The sequence below is a fragment of the Camellia sinensis genome, chromosome 9 (assembly GCF_055761805.1).
Source record: "Camellia sinensis isolate YWXY chromosome 9, ASM5576180v1, whole genome shotgun sequence".
NCBI lineage: Eukaryota > Viridiplantae > Streptophyta > Magnoliopsida > Ericales > Theaceae > Camellia > Camellia sinensis.
The window spans coordinates 39,136,419-39,147,030 of NC_138969.1; the positions used below are offsets into that span (position 1 = coordinate 39,136,419).

General features: G+C 26.8%; 1 non-coding gene across 1 annotated transcript; it reads left to right on the forward strand.

The window, feature by feature from the left end:
* Positions 1–8,578: 8,578 nt before the first annotated feature.
* Positions 8,579–10,272, forward strand: LOC114282544 (uncharacterized). Its single transcript, XR_014339569.1, has 2 exons — positions 8,579–9,927; positions 10,031–10,272. It is a non-coding gene; the product is annotated as an uncharacterized LOC114282544 (transcript).
* Positions 10,273–10,612: the final 340 nt, after the last annotated feature.

The window sequence follows — 10,612 nt, forward strand, 5'->3', positions numbered from 1 at the left end:
TGATTACTGTGAAAAGGTGAAATCACAAATGAGTTCATTGAGAGTGTTTGAAAAATTTGACTATTTTAATAGATTTTTTTAATTTTTAATTATTTTAATAAATTAAAATAGTTATATTTAGAAAGAGAGTTGAATTTTTTTATAATTGATTATGATATTTGTGAGAATAAAATAAAATAATTATAAATTTTATGTAATATTTTATTTTATTAATTATTTTAATCTATTTTATTTTTTAATATTATTTTAACTCAAAGAATAAAAAAAATACTCTATCCGTCTCAAAATATTAGTCTCTTTTAAAAAAATAAGTACAAAAATAATATAAATTTTTTATTTTGTCATTTTTTTAAATTCATTAATAATATAAAAAGTATAATTATGATATTAATATTCTTTAAAAAAATATACTATCTAAGGGTAATTTTGAAAAATTAATTTTTTTTAAATGTAATAATTATGCTATTAAAAAAATTGAATTTCCAAAAAAAATTATTATTTTGGGACGGAGGATGTACATATATATATATATATTGCCAAACACCCAGAGTTGGAGCTATTTGCCAAGTCTATTAGGTCATGTTTGATTCACAAGACTAATAATGAAGTATTAATAATCCTATTAAATTAATGTAGTATTCACTATCTAATTGGATTAATATTCATTGGATTAATATTCTCACCCCTACCTCATTACTAATAATCTTACAAATTTGTTGGATTAATTATCCATTAGATTAAGGCCAAGTTTGGGAAGTCTCAAATAATCCATCTTTTTATCTTTTTTCCATCACATCACCTCTCTACTTTTCTGCACATCTTTTCGTAAAAAGACAAAAAGTGCACTTATTTAGGTCATCCCAAACAACCCCTAATAATCCTAAACCAAAATGTTAAAACAAATATAGAATAATTAGACCCATATATTAATAGAATAAAGATTGAGACCCCCTTGACCCCTTTTAGTTTTGATTGGTCAACTTTTTTTTTTTTTTTTTTTCTTCTTTTCACCCAATCCCCAACCTCTATGTGTGTGAGGATGTTGTAGGAATGAGTATTTTAAGAGGATCTAAATCAATGCCCATATTAATAATCTCAATCATAAATTCTAATCCACCAAATCAAACATGCTGTTAATGTTTTGGTACACAGTACACAAGCAATAGCAGAATCCAGTGCATGGATCACTCATCAATAGGGGAAATTTATAACATGATCAGGGGTCATTGTCGAGTCAAGTCTACTAATTCCATTTTTATTAAATGAAAAATAACAACAGAGTGGGACGCTAAAAAAATTTATATCTTGGTTTGGGAAGTAGGTTGGCTTTTTGGCTTTTTGACTTTTTTGGCTATTTTAGCCTGGGCTAAAAAACTTGGTTTGGGAAGGACTTTTTGGCTTTTTGGCTTTTTTAACTTTTTTTGTGAGAGAAGAATGTAATGATTATAGGTTGGATGTGATGTTTTGTTTGTTATGGCTAAAATAGCCTATTTTGTTTTTTGTGGCTAAAATAGCCAAAAAAGCCTGAAAATCAACTTGCCAAACAGAGGCAAAATTATAAAAAAAAATATATATATTTTAATTATTTAAAGGTATTATAAATTTTAACATTGATTTATAATTTTTTTATGTCCCTACTGTGTTATTATTTTTTGAGCCATACTTCGGACCCCCAGTACCGTGGCAGCATGAAGTTGGTGAAAAACATAAAAAAAAGAAAAAAAATAAATATTTTTTGAGACCAATCACACGCGACCCCACTATCCCACTAGGGTCCAAAGCTTTTTCCTTATTTTTTATTTATTAAATAAAGCAATAGATTTTAGTACTTTTGTATAGAATTTGGAGAGAAAACACCGTGCATGTTAGGTAAAAATGAGTATTATTTTAAATTCACTGAGCCTTCGTTAATTTTTTGATTTTTTAAACTTTTTTAGTCTAAGAATTTTTATTCGTTTGGTATTTTTCATTGATTTTTTTGACTTTTTAACTTTGGAATAGTGATTTTTTTTTTTGTCTTTTTTTTTTATTTTTGGCTTTTTGTGATTTTTAGATTTTTTTTTTAATCCTTTTGTGCTTGTTTAGCCAAAAGAAAACCAAACACCACCTAAATAACATTTTGATGAATAGGTGATATTAACAAATTTAAGATTACTTGTAGTTTTTTTTTTAAAAAATTTTAAAATTTGTGTCGAAATATTCGTACAGTTTTTACTTATAGTTTGTGAAACATAAATAGTTTAAATAAATTTAAAAAATTATTATTGAGAAATAGAAAAAAGATGCGTTTTAACTTTTAATTTTGAGAAAATTATTTATAAGTCTTATTAGGGAGACTTATGCTACATATGGTCCTACTAAAAAACTTATGTTCCCATAAGTTTGTTAACACATTTACCCTCAATATTAGTTGTTAATATCATAAATAATAGTAAAACCATATATAAGAAATTGAATGTTACCATAGATTAAGTTTGCGAAACGTAATATGACACCTACATAAACGTAAAGAAACGTGACCATATCAGATGGGATATTACATAAACGTAATGTGACATGACATCTACATAAACGTAACGTAACGTGACACCTACATAACGTAACGTGACATGACACCTACATAAACGTAACGTGACATAACACCTACATAAACGTAACGTAACGTGTCACGTTACGTTTCGCAAACTTACTAGGTTTTTTATTTTTTTAATTGAATGCGAAAATGTTACTTTCTATGGTAACATTCAGTTTTCTATATATAGTTTTGCCATTATAGTGTATAATAGTATGTTAATACCATTTATTTACAACTTATAGGATCTTGTGGAATACATTTCTATCTAAATAGGACTTGGGACTCTATAAGAAATTATACAAGACTTAACATAGCATAAATTTTCGAAATAAGACTTATAAATAAGTCTCCCTTTAATTTTTGATTATCAAATTTTAATTTGTTAGAAATTGCACCAAATAGATTTCTATGGAAGTCTACTAAAAATGAACGTAAAAAAAAACTAATGCTGACAAAAAAATCTAATTTTTTTGCCACATTATTGACATTCTTGACTTTCTAAAAACTTTTATGTTGTGTTTAGTTGAAGGGTTTGATGAGAGATTTAGAAAGAGAAATGAAAAATGTAAGTGAAATATAAATAAAATATATATAAATTTCACCTACTTTCATATACATTTTCTCTTTTCCTTTTTAAATTTCTCCCCAAATCTCTCAACCAAACATGTCGTTAGAGCGACAATTCTAGGTTTTTTGAGAGAAATAAGCAAAAGCATTTTTAACAAAATGTGATATGTAGCCTATAAATTGATTTTAAGCCTCAATCAAATAAATTCTCTTAAAGTTATTTTGAAAGAATTTTTAAATGCAAGTTATTTCCAACTTATTTCTCAAATTTTTTTTTTATACAATTTCAATTAACTTTTAAAATTGTTTAAAGTTATTCAAAACACAACTTCGAGTCTAAAATCTTGTTTTTTAAAATATGACTGCAAAAAATATGAGTTCAAAAAATAAATTCAAAACATTTTGTATTTAAAAAATTTGTCTAGAAATGACAAGTTTGATAATAACTGGTTATCTTTGTTATGGAGCAAGCTGTTTAAAATATGTTTTTCCAAACACTTTATAACTTCGTAAAATAATTTTTAAGTTATAAAAACAACTTTAAACACAAAATATAAACAGAAAAGCATTGAACCTCATTTTATTAATCAGTAAGTGAAGGAAAATATTAAAAACAACTCTCAAAGTGTCGTTTGGTTTTGACTTTTTTAGTTGGCTTTTAAATTTTTTAGACTTTTTTAGCCTGAGACTTTTTTAGTCGTTTGGTATTCTTGTTTGGCTTTTTTAACTTTTTTGGCTTTAGAATGACAAAATTACCCTTAATATAGAATGATGTTTTTTTGATATTTTGTTTGTATATGAGGTAATTTGGTACTTTTTATAGTTTTTTTTTTGTCTTTTTATAATTTTGTAATTTTTTTTAATCTTTTGTGATTATATAGCATACAAAGAAAACCAAACAAAGGCTAAAACTATTGTTACTAGTGTTGAAAAATGTGTAAAGGAATATTGTAATATGTCAAAAGTGTATAAAAATATTTAGAAGTATGTGAAAAGTAATTAAGATTGAGAAATTTAGCCAAAACTCATTCATTGGACTTTTATTTGAGATAACTAAATTTATTTTGCTTCATAAATTATCAAATGAGGAGGCGTATAATTGAGTAAAGACAAAATAAAATATTTTTTTTATTGAATAATATTAACAGAGTAACATGCTTGTTAAACAGAGTAATATGTTACTGTTTATATCAATTTCGACGGTAATAAATTATTTTTTTTAAGAATTTCATAATCAACATGGATCTTATTTGATAGATCTTAATGAGAAGATTCTAAAAATATTCAGTGTGTTTGGTTTGAGTTTTCTGGATTAAGTTTTTTGAAAACTGATTTTTTTGATTTTCGTGTTTTTTTGTTTTTAGTTAATATTTTTTAAATTTTAAACATTTTTTTTTACTTTTTTAGATGCACCTTACTTAGATGTATTTAAAAAGTAAAAAAATTATGAAAAAATATTTTAAAACATTAATAAATACATAAAAATATAAAAAATGTACTGAATTCTTATATTTTTTTTGTATTTTTGGTATTTAATGAATTTTTAAAAGATTTTTTTACAATCTTTTTACTTTTTAGGTGTATTTATGTTAGGTGTGTCTAAAAAGTAAAAAAAAAAAATTGCTTAAAATATTAAAAAAAGTCAGTAAAAACAAAAAAAACACGAAAAATAAAAAAGTAGAATTTTTTGAAAAGTGTTTTTTGAAAAGTGGAAACAAGCTAATTTTATTATTTTAGAGTTTAATATTTTGATAATAATGATATGTATTAGACTTTTTAAAAAAAAAAGGAAAATTTACCCATAAGTCCTAGTTTTTGAAACGTTGAACCATTTAGTCCTAAAAGTTTTCTTATGCTCCATTTAGTCCCATTTTTACATCAACATGATGTGAATGATGTAAATGATCTGATGTTTCATTTTATAATTTCAAAATTTATTGAAATCTGATGAACATTAGATGTTTTTCATCCTATATTTTCAAACATTATTGAAATTTGATGAACATTAGATGTTTGAAATCCAATGTTTGTAACATGACTCTGATGTTATTAACATTGTATCTGATATTATTAACATTGTAATGGGACCTTTCAGTCTATAAAAAAACTTTTAGGACTAAACAGTGCATAAGTTATTAATTTGGGATTTATTAGTACATCCCCAAAAAAAAATTTGTGCTTATTCTTAATATATTAAAATTTTATTATAAAAGAATTTTGATCAAATTCCCCATTAAAATTATAAATATTTAGACATTTTATATTTTCTTATTGATTGTCCTTAAAACTATCTTCAACACCGCTCACAGGTGAACTGGGGCACCAAATCTGTCCTTGGATGACAAAATAACTTCTCCATCAACCCACATAAATACAAATAGATGCAATTAGACTTGATGGTTCCATGGAAGGACTCCTATTCATCTAGGAATCTTTCTCTCAATAGAAAAGTAAAAGAAAAATAAAAATATGTTAAATAAAATAGTTTTGTTTAGTTTTGAGTTTTTTTATTAATTTATTTTCAGTCAATAAGTTAATTTTTTAACTACACCTAAAAAAATCATAGATAAAAATTGCTCTCTCACACATATACACAATCACATAGGCAGAGTTAATATGTATTTTGTCCTAAAGTAATGCTATTTGCAAACTTTTTTCACCAATAACATGTTCTTGCAACTTTTTTGAATAAAGCTCATTGAGTGGTTTTGTAAAGAGAGAATTGGAATGTGTGATGCGATAGAATCCACATCATGAGTTAAAAATGAAAAATGAGTGGGAGTTTTAATTAGAGTTACTATTAGTGATGTGACAGTGAGTCTCACCCACTGTCATAGTTTATATTTTGTCTATTTTTTTTTTATTATCTCATTAATGATAGATTTAGAGCCACTAAATTAGTGATCTCTAACACCACTGGTTAAAAATTACTATGTGAAAAACAAAAGTTACTTTTGTTAAAAACAGAAGTGTTTACTCTGTCCCGAACATGTTGATTTTGGACTGACTTATAACTTATATGCTGTTTGGCAACTTTAGCTTTTAGTTTAAAAAGTTAAAATTTTTTTAAAAAAGTGAAACTTTAATAAATTTTAAAAGGTAATCTTATAAATTGTTTAATTTTTTTTTTAAATTTAAAAGTTTTATTAAAGTGAAAATTAATTACACAAAAAGTAGTCATTTATATATTTGGGTTTAGTTTATTAAAGATAAAAGTGAATTTCTCTAAATGTAAAATTACATATTTAGATAATCTACACTACGGAGAATTTGGATTTTCCCTCATAGAACAAATCCCATCTTATAAACAAAAATGTGACATTCCAATAACGTAACATTTTAATGTAACATATTAAAAAATTTCTTGGTACACTTTTCCCAAACATAACAAAGTAACATTTCAAAAAAAAAACTCATTAGTGTATTTTTTTCAAACGTAACACTTCAATGTAACACACAAAAACTCTTTAGTATACTTTTTCTAAACATAATACTCCAAATGTGACACTTTTCTTTGGGTGGATAAAATGTAACACACATAAAAATACTAAAACATTCTTTAATATAATTTTTTCAAATGTAGCACTCATAATTTGAAATTATACATTTGCTCAAAACTTATTAAGAAATTTTTGTACTGAAATGGTTTGAAGAATCTCATTTTTTTGGAGTGTTACGTTTGAGAATAGTATACTAATGAATTTTTTTTTTTTTTTTTGTGTTACATTGGAGTGTTACACTAAATTTTCTTGGAGTGTTATATTATAGTGTTACATTTGGAAATAATACATTTTTTTTTAAATGTTACAATTAAATTGTTACGTTTTAGTGTTATATTGAAGTGTTACGGTTTGAAATTATATATTTGATCAAAGTTTACTGAGAGATTTTTATACTCTTTTTGAAATCTTTGAAGAATCCCACATTCTTTTGGAATGTTTGAGGAATCTCATATTTCAAATTATTTTTGTACTCCTTTTGAAAAGTTTTCCAAATAAAAAGATTTCCATATAAAAATTCATCACAAATTTAATTCTCATAGATGGTGTACATTACTTTTTTAGCACAAAAGAATAAAAAGAGAAGGAAACATGATAAAAATAAGGGTATAATTGTAAATTTATTTTTTAAATAATATATTAAATCCACATTTTCAAAGTCAATGACACTAATTAGTTTATAAGAAAATTCTTGGGATTAAATGGATTATCATTCCTCAAAATGGAACTTATAAGTAAACTTTCTAAAAAAAGTAAATAAATTATACAAAAAAGTTAATTTTTTCTTTATTTTTCGTATATCTTTTTTTTTTATTTAAAAAATATCATTCCCAACAAATTTTTTATCTCATGTTTTAAAAAAAAAAAAATAATAATTTAAAAAATTACTAAAATAGTCTATAGCTAACAGCCCCAAGTGACAGGCCAAAATTACCAAAAGAGGTTAATAGAAATGGTAAAATAATACCCACTATTCTCTGTTTAGTACAGTTTTTAACAAGTTTGAAAGATGATACTTAGCTTGGAGTAATTATGGAGTTGTTTAAAAAAAAAAAAAATTTAAATAAAAATTGTGTTAAAATATTTGTTATAATTTTGACTTTTAATTTATGAGACAAAAATAACTTAAATAATTTGAAATAATTAATTATTAAAAAATAAAGAAAGATGTGCACCAAACTATTTCAATCAGAAATAAAAAATAAAAAATAAAAAATAAAAAATAAAAACACTTATTTACGTACTTTGCAATAATCAATTTTTTTGACACATTTAAGTTAGGGAATGTTTGGTACAACTTATATGAGGTGCTAATAGAAAAATGCTTGGGAGCACTAATTAGTGCTCCCACTAATTAGGTGACAGTGGGTCCCGTCATTAATGATGTGATGTTTTGATTTTGGAGTTGTATTTTTTTTTTTTACTTTTTTAATGCATTAGTGCTATTAGTGGTGATGTTTTTAGTGGGATGAATCATTGTAGAGTGCTAATATTATGTATCCGACTGTTTATACAAATTTTGTTAATAACTTATTAAATAAGAATAAATTATAAATAAATAAATATATATATATATATATATATATATATAGAAGCTGAGCAACGAGTATTTTTTACTTTTGTTTTCATATTATCAACTTTCCGTTTACAATAAGTTACACTAAACTCATAAGGATATTTGGAATTATCTAAATAAATATGCTTTTTGATTTTTTACAAAAAAATGTGTAAAAAAATAAAAAAATAATATGATCCAAATAAATATACTTATCTAAATAAATAAACTAATATAAGTAATGCTAAAAAGATAAATATGACCCAAAAATGTTTTGCGTTTTTTTTTTTTTTTTTTTTTTTTTTTTTTTTTTTTCATATCATTAGAGTTCATTAATTTAGAGAAATGTATAATTATTGAATACCTTCACAAAAACTACACACACAAAATAAATAAATAAATAAAACCTACTCCATAAATTACACTGAACAGCAAGACTCACATATAGACTTTTAAAGAGTGTTAGAAAATCCAGCTCTTTAATATCATCACCAAGTCAAAAAAAATCTTGAAGTGGGCAAGAATAGGTTGGTGTTCATCAAAGCTGGATCTTTCAAGCAATCAACATCACCAATCAGATGAACAAGATCAAGATCTAGATCAATCATCATCACCATCATCATCATCAGAACAAGATGATGAAAATCAACTACATGAACAACACAAATTGTAAGGACTTGTTCATACCCTTTATCATCACCCTCCTCCTCATCATCTTCACAATCATCAACCATCCCAACTAAATGTTCTTGTTCAATCCAAACCCACAAAAACCATCGAACCCAAATGGCCTAAAACCCAATCTTTCTTGATTTCTTGTCAAAATTGTACCCCCAAACAATGCAATAATTCAAGCCATAGAGAGAGAATGCAAGAGAGTTTAAAGTTAAAGAGTTCAAAAAGAGGAAAGATAATACAAGGAGGCCGAGTCCTTCGGTCCATTGGGCGAAAAGACCGGCACAGCAAGGTCTGCACCGCCCGAGGACCGAAGGACCGGCGAGTCCGGTTATCGGCCCACACCGCAATCCAATTCTACGATGTTCAGGACCGGCTCGGCTACGGCCGGCCCAGCGAAGCCATTGATTGGCTCATGAAGGAAGCTAAATCAGCCATCGATGCTCTTGATGAGAAAAAACCACCCACTGATCAAATTCAACAACCCAAACAAGGCCTTCAAGAAGAACATAACCGAAACCAAAACCAAAACCAAAACCAAAACCAAAACCAAAACCAAAACCAACGTGACCCTGTTAACAATTTGAGCTTCTCGATACCATCTTCATCAAGCAATGAATTTGAGAGCCTCAATTTTCTTGAGGCCAGAATGGGATTTGAAAATTATGAGAGAAAAATTGCTTTCAGTGCCAACTCAACAATAGGAGGCTATGTTACTGATACAATGCCCCAATGGAACCAGAAAGTTGTGGGTGAACAAGACCCTTTGTTGTTTTCTCAGGGAGGAACCCTTCAGTCCAGTTGTTTTTCATCATCATCGTTTCTTGCTCTGATGAACCCACAGATTTCAGGCCTGAATTATGATCAGATGCCTGAAATCACTGGGAATTCTTTCCCCGGTGACGGGTTCTCGGGGTTTTGTGTTTCGCCGCTTGTTCGAGGTGAGGAGGATAGGCATAACCCAGTTCCAAACAAGCCTTTCTCTGCTTCTTGTCTTCTTCATTATTATCAAGATTAGTGGGGGGAACAAACCCAGAAAGTACATAGTCCACATGGTAATAATGATACCCACAACACAACTCTTATTTTCCTGTTGATTTTCTAGTTTCAATGCATGTTTTTCAATCCCAATTCATGTTTCATTTCTAATATTTTCAGGACCCTTCAAGACTAGAGAAATTTGAGCTGTCGTGTGAATTCTTGACTAAAGATCAAGAGATCTTGATTGATTGATGTGATGTAATGTAATGTGTATTTCCTTGTTTATGTGATTTGACTAGTTTGTTGAACCTTTCTTGGAAATGTTTTTGTCATTAGTTCTAGTTGAAGTGTTATAGTAACACTTTGTTATCTCTGATGGTTTCTTAAAATTTATAAACTACATTTTGGTTATGTTGTCATTTTCTTTGTTCTTGGATTTCGTTTTCGTTTTTCATGTTTTCACAAACAAAAATCACAATTAAAAAAAAAGATTACCCTTCTTACCTCTCTGTTTCAATACATATTTTCTTTCCAATTCATACTACATTTGTAATATTTTCAGGACCTCCACTAGAGGAATTTGAGCTGTTGTCATATGCAATCTTAAGTAGAAGGATCAAGAGACATCTTGATTGATCAATTGATGTGATGTGTATTTGCTTGTTTATGTGCCCTAGATTTGACTATTTTGTTGAACCTTTCTTTGTTTTCCTATTAGTTCAGAATTATTAGTTCTGCTAAATTCAAGTGTTATAGCAA